Genomic DNA, 14,404 nt, shown 5'->3' on the forward strand with positions numbered 1-14,404 from the left:
GGACAGAGGAAAGGGGAAAAGGCAAAAGAAGAAGAGTTCAAAAAGCCTCCTCACAACTCCTTCCAAATCTGGTGGAATCATCAGAGGGAATTCAGAATGTAATCAGAGTTCCCGTTAGCCGGTAATTACCGGACTATGACCGGCAAATCTAAATCTCCGGTCAAAGTGTCAGTTGCGACACTTATGTGACAGACAAGAATAGTCAATTCTAATGTCTAACACTTAATAATTAGTTTGTTTAATATCGAATCATATCAATTTGTTTTCAAGCTCAATAAATAACAAAGAAGACCTTTGACCGGCACTTTTTTCCCTTTGTCCGGAAGATTTCAACTTTAACGGACATGTTGACCGGCGAAAAACTATTCTAACGGGAACTCTGAATGTAATACACAATATGCTGCAAGATAAGGTACCTCTCACATCAGAAGAGATGACATGTACATATGGAGATGCATGTTTGCAAGGAAAGGCCGTGAGCAATCTCAACATAGGTGAATAGCACAGAAGTTGAGAGAACTGGGATGGTTTGTGTGTCAGAAGTCTTAAAGACATTTGTGACCCACCACTTTTTCAGCTCGCAATTAAAGCAGCAAGGAGTGTCTCAAACTACAACAATACCACCTGCGAATATGGAAAGCCATCGACTGCAGTGCAGATTGGATTTTCGCTCAAAGGGGCAACAGAATCCTGGATTGGACATTGTTTGATGACATCAGATGTTGTAACTGAGAAGAAAGCCAAGAAGTTGCTGGATAACTCTTGGTCCACCTATGTGGGTCTAACGGTTAGAAAGAGATGTCAATCATCAAAATCGACCAAGGGGGGCCAGAGATATGGAAAATGCACCCAAATGACCCCAGAAGTGTTTTTTTTGTTGCTAAATCCGTCTAAAAAGGTCAAATATCACTTGTTTTGCATCAACCTTGATACAGGGTACTTATTATATGTTGTACTTTGGATTCCTAAAGCTTTTAGTCTACCATCCCATCATTCAACGTTAGTTTTCACTATAAGAAATGTTTTTTGTTTGGACGGACACTAATTTACAGTTTTTTACTGTGTTCAATCTGAATTTACTTTAAAATAAAAACATCTATATTGATTCTGACTCTTCTACATCCAACTCACAGGTTTATCATTACTTTGAGAAAAAATATTATTAATTTAACCCTTTTAGAAGGGAATATATGGTCATTCTGGGAATGTCCTTTTCGAGCCTGAGGCCTGGAAAACAGGCTCGGGCTTAACAGGTTAACGTTCATCATATGAAACCACTGCTTCTCAAAGTGTGGTCCGCGGACCGTGAGTGCCCCCTAGTGGTCCGTGAGTATATTGGTAAATAAATCTAAATGTACTCTCACAGGAATATCTCCGCAATGGAGCGAGCTTAAATTTCAATTGCATGATATAGCCCAGCGCAACACCTTCATCACACATGTTGCCACTTGTTTGTACGAATACGATTATATAAAGTTGATACAAATATATTTCAAAAGTATGAAAAATGGAAGCACATCTTTTAATATCCTCGCCGTATTTGATCATTTTACGAAACGGAAAATACTGGAAACTGTAGATTCTGCTCAACAGGATGTATTTACCAGGGAGGGGGTGAGGTAATCAGGTAAACGGAGTGATACGAAACCAGACGAAGAAGGACGGCGGGAACCGAAGAGAGACGGCAGGAAATGGAGAGAGACGGCGATTGATGTAAAGTGACAGACAAACATTGAGAATTTAGATAGAGATAGATTTAGAGTGTTGAAGATTCAACTATGATGAAGAGAACTCTGAACGTGAGTCAAGCTTTAAGCTTGTTTTTGGACATGAAGGAGGAGGAACCTGCTTTGAAGCGTGGCACAGATAAATACAGAAAAAACTGATTTTTGTACATAATGTGTATATATATATATATATTTGTATTATATTTATAATAACACTTTTGCCTTATCAGAATGAAATCACATGTACATTATTTAAGCTTTTAAATGTGTTGTTGTGCCTACTGTGTCACTGTTGACAGAACTTGAGAAATGAGGAAAAAACGCCTATGGATACACCTGTTATTTGTTCATAAAATGTGTATATAGGTTCATGCTACCTCAATCAAACTTTCACATTATCATAGTGACATCCCATGTATATATTTCCAGCTTTCAAATTGTTCCGTTGTGCATGTTTGTGTTGCCTATATACAAAATGATATCATTTTCAAAATCCGTTTTTACGTTTTTTTGTGATTTTGGGTCCAAAATGTTCATATAGTATCTCAAAATGACAGAAATAACTATCAGGTTATATAGGTGAGGTTGTCCTTAAAAAAAAGATACCAAACATTGACATGCCAAACATTTCTTAATGGGCCTCGTCTGCCTTCCTCTTCCAGAGGGCCACCTCCCCTTTCAGGGTCGCCACCTTCTGCTCCGCAGCATGGCGGAGCCTCACCGCCGCGCCTGCAGCTGGAAGCAGCGCCACAACACCTGTAGCCCTCGGGCGTACAGAGCCGGGCGGCCCACCGCCACATCCAACATGGAATAGCCTACTGCAAATAAAAAAACACCACATTTACACATAAATCAGAAAACTATTAACAACCATTTAGACCAGTGATTCTTGAGACAGGGGGCTGCACCCCCCGAAGGAAACCCCGTGCCACCCCTGAAACTGAAGATGTTTTTTTTAAATATAAAGCGCAAAATCACAACTGAAGCACAGCCAGCTCCATGAGTGATACTGACGGCCTGTCAGGAGAGGGAGAGAGATGCTCCCTTTATTATTCTTATAGAGTCGTTATCACATCCTTTTAAAACTCACTATGACATGGCTTAGTTGAATTTGCGATTCTGATTGGTCAATTCAGAACACCAGAACAGACAGACCGCTGTCAGTAATTTATTGACCGTTGTTAAGGACGCTCACATCTGCACTAACAAGTCCGTTCGATTTAACTGTATACAGTTTGGCTTTTTGAACTGACAAGACAAGAGCGACAAGAAAACAGCGGAGAAGTAACGGCAGAAACCCTCCTTTTTTATTAATATTGGAAGTCATGTCGTTACTTTGTTGAGAATGTGCCCGTGTAATAAACGGGATAATGTGCAGAGACTTCATGCAGATCTAGATCCCTCCGCTACGCGTCGGGCTTACATAAATACTTTTGTCATTTCAATGTTTTACTTCCAATGAACAGTTGGCCCTCTCCCCGGAGTGTCTCCGCCTCGCTGTCCTGCAGTTGAGGGATTTGACGGTGAATCCATTTCAGCCTAAAAAAACACAACACATTAATCAATAAATAAACAACACAATAACACTTCAAGTTAACCAAGACAAAGTTAGCTCTACGCAGGTCTAAGCTGTGGACCTACACATTAATACTTGAGTAAATATTAATATTTAATTTATACTATGCCACAGCAACATTTTGCAGCACTCTCAAGGTATAGATCATTGTGGTTGTGTGTAGACGCGGAAGCAGGGAGAGGCATTCACGTGCCCTGATCCCTGCCGAGTCAAAGACTGTTGTTTGGTGTCAGTGCCACAGCAACTATTTAGGAGCAATGTTCTCAACTCCATTACTGACATTATATTCATCTTTTATAAAAACACATTTAAGCTATTCTGCCCCAAAACATATTGTGACCACTTGTCTGAGGCTATCCACACTAACCAACACAACCACATCTTCAATTGGATGAATCTGCAGTCGCATAACATTTCTCAAAAGCGCAAACATTCTGTTTAATTGAAAGCATTTATTAACTCACATCAGTTTAACATTTCTTTGTCACGTTTGCAAATAAAAGTTGTATTAATTCATGTTTTCTTCCCATCAGTTCCCTAACCCCCTTTGTCAGTGGTGTAGTGGGCGTTGGACGCGGGGGTAGCCGTACCCCCACTTATTTGGAGCATGATCTTTTTTGTAATAGTCTAATAAATATAAAATCATTGCCAGTCTTATCAGTTGCAAGTGTGTATTTGTTGTAATAATGACAAAAACATAATACATTTCACAGTAATTATAATAAAAAATAAAAACGATTTCCTTAAAGAATTATGATTAGTCATCAGGCTCGTGACCCTGCGGCGAGCTGGGGGTGTGTCAGTGACACACCCACGGCCAGTTTACCGCCCGCCGATTTTGCGGCAGCTCTTTCCCTCAAGAACGCTAACGAAAAAGCTCTATAATGGCAGGCAAACATGTTTTACTTGACTTCTTTTCTAAAAAGAATATAATTCACAAGAAGAAAGAGTCTAGCAGCACCGAAGCTACAAGTGAAGTTGCTACTAGTACTACAGTACATCATCAGAAGAGCCGCCTAAAGACGTGGATAATGCTAGCTAACGTGCACGTTAGCAACGTTCCCCTGGCTAGCTCAAGCTCACCTTTCCCAGAGGTATGGACGGAGGAGATGTGGCGGAGGAAACAAGAGACATACCCGTGGATAGACTGCAAAGCTGGGAAACTGGGCTGCAAAGTTTGTTCATCCATATCTGATGTATCAGTCTTCAAAACGCAAGGTGTGTGTGTGTGTGTGTGTGTGTGTGTGTGTGTGTGTGTGTGTGTGTGTGTGTGTGTGTGTGTGTGTGTGTGTGTGTGTGTGTGTGTGTGTGTGTGTGTGTGTGTGTGTGTGTGTGTGTGTGTGTGTGTGTGTGTGTGTGTGTGTGTGTGTGTGTGTGTGTGTGTGTGTGTGTGTGAAAAGCAGCGCTGTCTGCTTAGTTGCAATACTGTAGTTTATGCAATTTAGGCCTATACATTGTTTATGTAACGTATGTGCCAGTGTGTCCATGGTTTTGAGTCTGTGTGTGTCTGTTGAGCACAGCGCCGTCTGCTTTTTGCAGTACAGTAAGTAAAGTAGGACTAAGCATACCGGTAGTTTCTGTGGACCTGTCTTCCCGTTTTGTGAGTGCACTGCGCGCGTGCGCACTTGTTTGGGATGACCTAATTTAAAATAGCGTCCCCCCAGTAAAAAAATCTCCACTACACCACTGCCCTTTGTCATACCAAAGAGTTGATGGACCCTTATTTCATGCTGAGGACCAAACCCACTGCCATGACAACGGGAGGTTTTTACTTTATTGGCATGCTGTTGAAGTGTATATCTGTTGTCTGTCTATCCTGCAGTACAGTAAGATAAATATTGAAAGATTACATCTTCAGGCATATATTTCATTTTCAAAATGTATAACTTCATTTGGTGGCATTGACCACAAAACAGATGTATTGCAGGTTTTGCTTGTTGTTAAAGTGTAGGCAACAACAAAAAGCAAAGAACCACTGGTATGGACTCTCATTTGAGACGGGGTTCGACTCCCTGTGGTGGTTTGATCTATTGTTGTGGTGTAGACAGTTAATTAAAGATCCATAAAGATATAGCTGCACAGTCCAATAATCCCTAATTGTTGACATGATGTGTTTAAGTCCTCTAGGATCAACAAACGACATATCGCTACCTGGTTGAAGCAGGAAGAATGGTACCAACACAACTGGCGCACATGCCTAAGATGTCCTGGTCAGAAACAAAGGAACGCAGTCAGGTAAACCATTTAGAGGGATGACAGACGGCTCATTTCGGAGGACTGGGGGGCGCACGGACGCGAGGGCCCGCTCATCACTGCGCGCAGAAGTGCGACCGCAGTTTTAATTTTAGAATTGTTTCTGTCACACGAATATAAAATTGGTCGGTGACGCAGAGATCAAGGAACAGACGTGACAACGGCACAGCGACACCGCGACACCACACACGGACCAGTCTGCTTTCTCCAGCAGCACCAGTCCAGAACCAACTGCAGAATGACCCGCTCTGAATCAGGCCGTGTCGCTGCGGCTCAGAGACACACAGGGAGGGATTTGTGTTTTTGAAAAACACTCGTTATCGTAATGTCAGGTTTTTGGTGGATTTAATCAAGTCTTGGATTGCAGAGTATGAATGTCCTCTTGCTATTTTCAGTTGATAAATACGTGTGTAAAGTTTGTGAAGGCAGGAGGAAGAAAGCTTCCCTCCTGAAAAATAATGAGTGACAGGCTGATATTGACCCAATAGAAACTTTATTATTCACTTAATCACTGAGATATAATGAAGCTAACTTAATCTCATACATTCATGGGATTCATGTAACAGTAAGACAGAGAATGTAAGTGTGCACCCACATGCAGTATTTTAGTTGTTATAATGCTGTTGTAAATACTCCTGTTGTCTGCTGCGTTCAGACTCAAGTCCTGTGTGTGATGCCACATTCAGGACATTCAGTGTCCTTTCTTTAACAAAAGGCCGTTGCTAGAAGCTGCAGCTAGACTGCAGCAGCATTATTTTGAGGATGAGAATGTTTTTGAGGATGGAACAACTTCACACAGATATAGGGAGGCTAGACCTATACAATTCATTTATTTTGGTTTATAAATTAATGTCAAGACGAAGAAAAAGAAGAAGAAGGCTGAACTGTTCAGTGTCAATCCTGGAGATGGAGGTTATAAATCTCCAAAATCATGCTCAGCTGAAGTCTCAGCAAAACTCACAACATGTATGGAGCCTTGTAGACTCAGACAACTATAAGAACATTCACCAAGCAGCACTGAACATGTCTGCTTTATTTGGCTCTACATGCCTTTGTGAAGCAGCTTTTTCTGACACGAATGAAATCTAAACACAGAACAAGACTGACTGATGAACATTGAAATGACTCTATTAGAGTGAACCTAAGTGGGTCCAGCAGACCCCTCTATGGTGGCTCCATGCAGCACCATTCATTTCACTAACTGTGAAAAAGAGTGAGTGCACTTATTTTTATACATGTGCCATAAGATGTGTGTACGGTGGTGATGAAGGTGATGTATTTACAATGGGGGCCAAAATAACATGTGAGACATTTTCGTTTTCTTGGACCTTGATGTGAAGTTAAGATTTTTGATAAGCATTGGGTATTGATTTCACACGTGAACAAAAGTAGCTTAATTCAAATGATGAGTGCTCTGTGAATAAATGTAAGCGATGCGATGCAAGTAGCTCTTGGCCACTTTCATTTTTTCAAAGTAGCTCTCGGATGGAGAAAGGTTGGAGACCCCTGCCCTAGAGGGTGTCAGGTCCACTCCCCACTTATAAAAATAGCACTTTACCACTGCACCCTCTCTAATCTCAGATATGCACCCTGAGTCATTTTGTTCTGGAACCGGGCCTGGAAAGAATATACTACGTTTATTATGGTTATATGCCGCTTTACAGTGCATCTCATTTTGTGTCATGCGCAGTGAAAAGACTTGTATGTATATCAAAGTGAAAAGTCAAAGTCAACTTTATTGCCAATCTTTCAGTTTGTGTGTAGGCTACAGACAGAGAGATCGAAATACCGTTTCCCACAATCCAGAACTATATTTATATAGTCTTAAAATTACAACCGGCCCTTTTGAGTGCAACCATAATGCTGATGGGGCCCGGGATGAAATTGAGTTTGACACCCCTGGCATAGAGCATTTCTGACTACTGTTGCTTGGCAGATTTCCCACACATTACGGTGAGATGAGGCCTCATAAGTGTCATTAAATGTCATTGAACTGTTCAACAACAATGGTTATAATAAACGGCTTTATTAAAGGTCCCCTATTATACTGTTTTTCATCAATATATTATAGGTCTCAGATATATACAAAACATGTCTCTGAAGTGTTTGGTTTGAAATACCAAATATATCATGCATTGTAGCATTACCCATAATCCCCTCTGTTTCAGCCCTGTTTCAAAAGTGCTGATTCTCTGTCTGTTACTTTAGATGAAAATAAGGAGCCCCTCCCCACGCCCCTCTGAGAGATATTTGGTTAAAAAGAATACAATGGTGCTCAAGGAGGAGATTCAGGTGATAAGGGGGGGGGGTTACCTTGGCTGCTGATTGGCTAATGGTTACACAAGCCAAAAAAAAATGTATGACATCATAAAGTGGCCAAAATCTGATCAGCTCATTTTCAGACAGGTTTTATATAAATGGATCAGGACAAAAAGGGAGTGAATCTTTTTCCTGAAACTTTCAGAATATCTTTACACAGAGGGGACACATGTTTATGTAGAAGAGACATGGAAAAAGTGGATTTTGCATAATAAGTGACCTTTAAATCCTGCAGTGTTTCCAGGAGGTGCATATATTCAAGAACCTGCTAACGTCCCAACAGGTACTTTAAAACATGTATTGCAGGTGGACACGGTTTGTTGGAAACACACACCTTCCAAATATCCCTTTTGCCAAAAGTTAGTGAATCAAATGTTATGATCCGATAATTATATCTTACATTCAAGAAACCTCTTTTCAAATGTCCTTGTCCATTGTCATCTCAGGGGTCACGGCGACTACGTTTTTAGAGATTGAATACACTCTTCTGGTTTCATTCTCTGCTGTTAAATATCCACTCACTTTGATTCTCTGTCACTGTGCTTCCAAGGCAACCAGCCCTGCGTCTTTCAGCAGCTCCAGGCCAGTGGCTGTGCCGGAGACATGCCAGCCTCTATTGCCTCTCTCCTGGCAAAGCTCACAGCCAGCTCCCATGGAGAGGAAGACTTCACAGCCTGGCCTCAAAGACCACTGTCAAACAACAGGAGAGGTTCCCTGTCAGACAAGCATTAGCCTGTGGAGATGCTGCTGCAGCTTTTGTAGCCTAGTGGAGCTACAAAAGCTCCAATCTCTATTGAAAGGAGCACATGCAACAAAACATCAGAGACATAAATAAACAGTATTATGTGTTAAGTAGGAATAAACAAGTGGCCACGACTGCCAGGACGTTTTACTTGGTCCATATTTATTGAAGTAAATGAGATACTTGTACTTTTTATGTAGGTGTTTAATTGGTAAGCCTCTTCTACTTCTATTGTATTTTTCTATTGAGTAGCACATCAAAGATAAATAGTTGTTCCTCTCAATAAGGACATTTGTGAGGAAAGGGATGTCAGATTGAAACTAGATTTGAAAACCTATAATGAGTATTATTAAAGGCGGGGTATGTAATTTTGGAGAAACCAGCTGGAGTGCGCTAGAATTTGAAAATACACAGCCGGAAAAATCTGCCACGAACGCGCACATGACCAATGAGGGCACAAGATAAGTTTGTGCACAGATGGAAGGCTGACAGGCAGGTAGGCCATCCAGTTATTTTAGCCGAGCCGGCTCAGATGATTGGTCGTGCTTTTTACAGTACTACGGCTTCCACAGATGACATTTTTTTATTTATTTATTGTCAAAGCACTTAAGATATTCATTGCTATCGCGATGTTAAGAGCATTCCATGGAATATAACAAAAAGTGTTTCTGAAATAAATGACATACCCCACCTTTAAGTATATCAAAAAATCCAACAGTATACAACTGAGAATGTGGATGTGTAATTAAGTAGATCATTTGTGTATCTATAATTTGTAAGTTTATAATATTTTTGTTTATCAATTTGATACTGGTTAAGTTTGTACAGTATCATAATTCTCTGTGAGTTTCATTTCATTAGTATTATTATATTTTGTATTATTGTACTACACGTTCGAAATAAATCAAATCAAAATAATATTAGCTCCTGGAGATCTTGCAGAATCTGCTACATGTTGACAGTAAGTCAGTCAACAGAAGTAAGATGTAATGCAGAAAAACATGTTCAATATAGTTTAGTTACCTCTGAAAACTCTTTTCCATTAAATAATAATCATCACCACTCATCCCCAATAAATCCTCACTGTCCATCTAAAACCATACTCCCTGCATGATGTTCCAGATCTTTATTAAAGGGCTGGGTTGTATTTGTATTATAAACCCAATGAATTCAACTTTGCAGATTGGTTGGTTTCTGGGACGACATTTGTCAATTCTAAAGAGTGTGTCTGTCTTACGACTACATCTAAAGGCAAAAGAGTGAATAGCTGTTTCAAATGGGAACACTAAAAAGTGGGTCTAAAGGTCTGCTGTTACAGAAAGACAGAATACAAAAAACTCTAAATTGTAGTAAAAGCAAGCACACATTCGCAGTCTTTTCTCTAAGGCATTGATCGTGTTGCACTCATTGGTACAAAGTGACAGGTTTTTGTGTGAAGAAGAAAAAAAAAAGCGTTTGGCCTACCTGGGTGTGCTTGTCGGTTTCGGAAAGTCACAGAAATGGTCCGACTCAGCTCTTCTTATTTAGAAGTCAGAAAGGTGAGCAGGGAGAGTTTTGTAGATGCTGTTGTGTGATCGCACAAGCACTTCGCCTGAGGCTTTCTGACACCTTAACAGCTATCATGTGGAGGTGGGACAAAAGTGGTACATCATTATAATTTCGTCTCCTAGAGCCCTCCAAAAAAAGAAAGATAATGACGTTTCAAACTTGTGTTTTGACACTTCACACTCAGAGACAACTTTTATCTTTTGAAGAGGGCAATTGCTGACCATAAGAAATCCAATCTTCTGTGCTTCAGTTTCAATATAACCACATTTTCAATTTGACTGTGCCACAGAGCATGCAACAATTGTCTTGTTTTGATTCCCGCTTTTGTCAATTCCAATGTATTTATTTGTTTACTCCAGTATTTGTATAGTATATGTTACTACCACTGCTTTATGTACCAATAAAAAAGAAAACAATTAGGAATGCAACACAAAAATCAGTAGGCATTGTAAGTCTTCTGTAATACTAATCTCATTGCAAAGACTGGAAGCCTTCTGCTTTTTCACTATCTAATCGTAACTATTACCTATTGCATTGTGATTACAACTGATTTTATTTATGAGTGTGGAGTGACTAAGTTAAATTGGTCTCAGGCGATTTAGCCTTGGTGAAGGGTAATGCTGTTTAGTATTATTTCAAAGTTGAGTCGGTCTTTTTCAGTGGTCTCCAAACAGTTTCAGGGAAGGATCAGTTCATGGAAGTGAAAACAAAATACATTAGTCATCAAAAGAAGATCCCAGAGAATAGCCTCAAAGTGTGTGATTAAATGAAAGAAGCACAGTATTCCGTGGTATTCTACTCATTTTCACACTTTCTCTGAGTCTGAAACTAATAAATTCATTATGCTGCATTCACATGATGCACTATTTGCTCACCGCAAGGTTGGGCACAGAGCCGTGCGGTGAAAACAGCCAGTTATGTGTCATATCTGCAGTTACCTCCTCTGCTAGCTTAGTTTATTAGTTTACACATTCGTAATCAAAAGAAGATCACATTGTATAGCCTAAATGTGTCTGATTTAAAGAAAGCGAAGCACAGCATTTACTGTTTTTCACACTTTCCCTGTCTAACACTAATAAATGCCTTTGACAAATTGGCAACTTCTTGGTCTGAAAAGTAATGCAAAATTGTGAATGCCTAAAACTTGCATTCTCTCTACTAGGAGTGACTCGTTTAAAAGTCTCATTGCATATAAATCTATGAGAAAATTCCTCTACTTCTCACTTGATTTATTACTTCAGTAAAATGTATAGGCTCAATTGTTAACTTGAAGTCTTCTCCATTACCTCATTCACACCAACGCAACTCCGGTTCAAGCTCCGTGCTAGAGCTTTTCAGGTTCAGAACCGGTTCTTCGGTTTAGCTCCGGCTCTTTCCACACCGCCCAGAGTCCGACTGGTGCTGCGTCATTGCCTCATCGTTTGCGTCATAACGTAACCGTTTGCGTGCCTGCTTCTTAAAGCCAAACCGCGCGGAAACTCCTCACAGCTGACACCGACACCAACAACAATGGCCGATTGTGCTCCAGTTTCCTCTTCGGAAGACCAGATTCCCAGCAGGTAGCTGGTCTCTTCAGTGGACCACTGCTGCTTGTTACGTTTCTCCATCGTTGTGTACAAACTGGATAAAACGCGGGCTTTTTGTTGTTGTTCAGGAGTTGATCCCGCCCCTGCCCCTGCCCCCGCCTCGACGTAAGCGTGACGTATGCGGTGCTTTTGCTCTGGCCGGACAATTTTTTGGTGCTTGAAATGAACCAGATTCCGGAGCTAAGAGGCTGCTCCGCTGCGGTGTGAACAGGAAAACCCGGTGCTTTTCAAGCTCCAGCTCCGAACCGGCCCTGAAACACCATTGGTGTGAATGAGATACATGATGTTAATTTGTACATAAGGGTGCTATTTAGATTAATAGACAGTAAAGCTGCATATGCTTGTTATGTATTTGGTGTAGTCTAAAGCAACAGCAATATTAGAGATTGTTGAGTGTCGGCAGGGGTGCCCAACCAGTCGATCGACCGGTCGATCGCGGGGAGATTCCCAGTCGATCGCAATATGTGTCTAAAAATAGAACAACAATATTCTGTTTTATCATTAATGTCCTATAACATAATCTTCCTGTACGAGAATAATGCACTTTGTCTTGAACGCATCAAAGCTTTGTGATTGGCCGGCGTGACCCCATGTGTCGGGGTGTGGCTGGTGGGCAGTGCACTAGTTCGCTGACGTTGTCCGTGTCAACAAGAGTGACAGTCCGCACACACACAATACCGCAATTATGGCAGAAGCAAAAAAGCCAAAATATATAATTTTCACTCCGAGTGGGAGGATGATTATTTTTGTATGTTTTCCAAATTCAAAGTCCATCTGTCTCATCTGCAATGCGAGCGTGGGCTTTATCGAAGAAGGGTAATTTAGGAGCGGCATTTCAAAACAGATTTTGTTTCACAACAACGAAAAATACTGGCAAGTAATGAATTGACACACCAAGTTTTTTTCATTCTCACTGCTCTACAATCTCCCTCTCATTCTGTTCTTTTCCTCTGATCTTTAATAATAGATAGTACATTATTAGATGCCTGCACTTTGGTTAGTCACGTTAACAGACTAACATTGATTTCCTCAATGTCTAAATGGACAGGCTCTGTAATTATACCATAACCTTTTCTCCTCTATCCCTTAACTCGTCTTCCTATACAGATTTACTTACTTACTATCTACTCTAGTCATGTCAGGATTAAAGAAAAATTAATCTGGTTGATTTTTTATTGTCAGGATTGAATGTTCAAACCAAGACCTAAAACCTGGCATTCCATAAGAAAGTGACTAATATATAAACCAAATGTAATATTGGATCAAATACTACACCAAATGGACAGACACAGATTAAAAATCCATCACTTGATGTTGCTCATTTTACCAATACGGTTTATATTAGGGGTCGACCGATTATCGGCCTGGCCGATTATCGGGGCCGATATTCCGCATTTGACCGATTATCGGTATCGGCCTTTTTTTTATAAAATTGCCGATAACACTTTGGCTCTGATGCGGCCGTTTCTCTGGCTGCAGTCACCACTCTCTGTACACAAGCAATGTCCCGCCCACAGCACTATCTGATAGGCTATTACTGAAGTGTCAATCAACACTGAAGATTTTCCGGGCGGGAGCCAGCCAGAGAGGCGGGACCTTCTCAGATTACAGGCAGGTGCGAAGAACGCAGACACAGGTATGCAGCAGCGCTGAGCGGCAGAGCCATACATGTGTTTCGAAGGTAAATCAGTTGAAAGCCGAAGTTCAATAAACATCCCAATCCCCTATGCTGAAGTTGCAAAAACACCACGATCTATTGATCCAATTCTATCAGCTTCCCAGTTACACAGGGACGCGGGAAGTCAGTCAGAGTTGGGGGTGCGTGCAGCGTCTCGCAGTGGAGTAACTGTGGTGCGGAGGGGGTGCTGCGAGTGGAGCCTCGCAGTTTTTCAGGTTGATATGTGAAGCTCATTAGCTAGCCAACATGTATTTAGCAAATGTTTAGGCAAAATATTAGAAGTGAGGCTACTAGACTAACGTTAGGTCTACTGTAATAGCCTCACTTTTAATAGTTTGCAAAACATTAGCTAGCACTAGTGTTTTGCAGTTGCTAGCAATTTATTGGGATTTCATGCTAGATAGACAGATATAATAAAGTAGTAAGCATTATTGTTAGCTGAGCATGTCAGCCTGCAGCCCCACTTCTTGTCTCTCTCTAACTCATAGCAGATGGCTGCACTAAAGAAAAGGGCACAGAGAGGAAACCAGTTGTAAGATGTTTAAAGGTTCATTAAACATAATATAGGCTATGCTTAAATGCATTTCCAAGAAGTTGAGTTGTGTTGGAGTTTGTGTTATTCCAAATTTTGACACCAAGATTTTCTGATTTTACTGCAAATGTATATTGGTTCCAAATATCGGTTATCGGTCTCCTTGATTACTAATAATCGGTATCGGTATCGGCCTTGAAAAAGCCATATCGGTCGATCCCTAGTTTATATAATAACATATTATTATTATAGTAAAAGGGCTCGCTTTGGCAAAATCCTGATCCATACAGGCAGCCCTAAATAATAACAGGTAAGCATCATGTGTGGTGCTATCTGTAGTTGTCTTATTTTTGTTGTCTCACTTGTTTTCACAGTGCTGTGGAAATGAATTTCCCCCTGGGGACAATACATCTAAACTAATTTAATATTCAATCCCACACTTG

This window comes from Pseudochaenichthys georgianus, unplaced genomic scaffold (genome assembly GCF_902827115.2).
Source record: "Pseudochaenichthys georgianus unplaced genomic scaffold, fPseGeo1.2 scaffold_443_arrow_ctg1, whole genome shotgun sequence".
NCBI classification, from domain to species: domain Eukaryota; kingdom Metazoa; phylum Chordata; class Actinopteri; order Perciformes; family Channichthyidae; genus Pseudochaenichthys; species Pseudochaenichthys georgianus.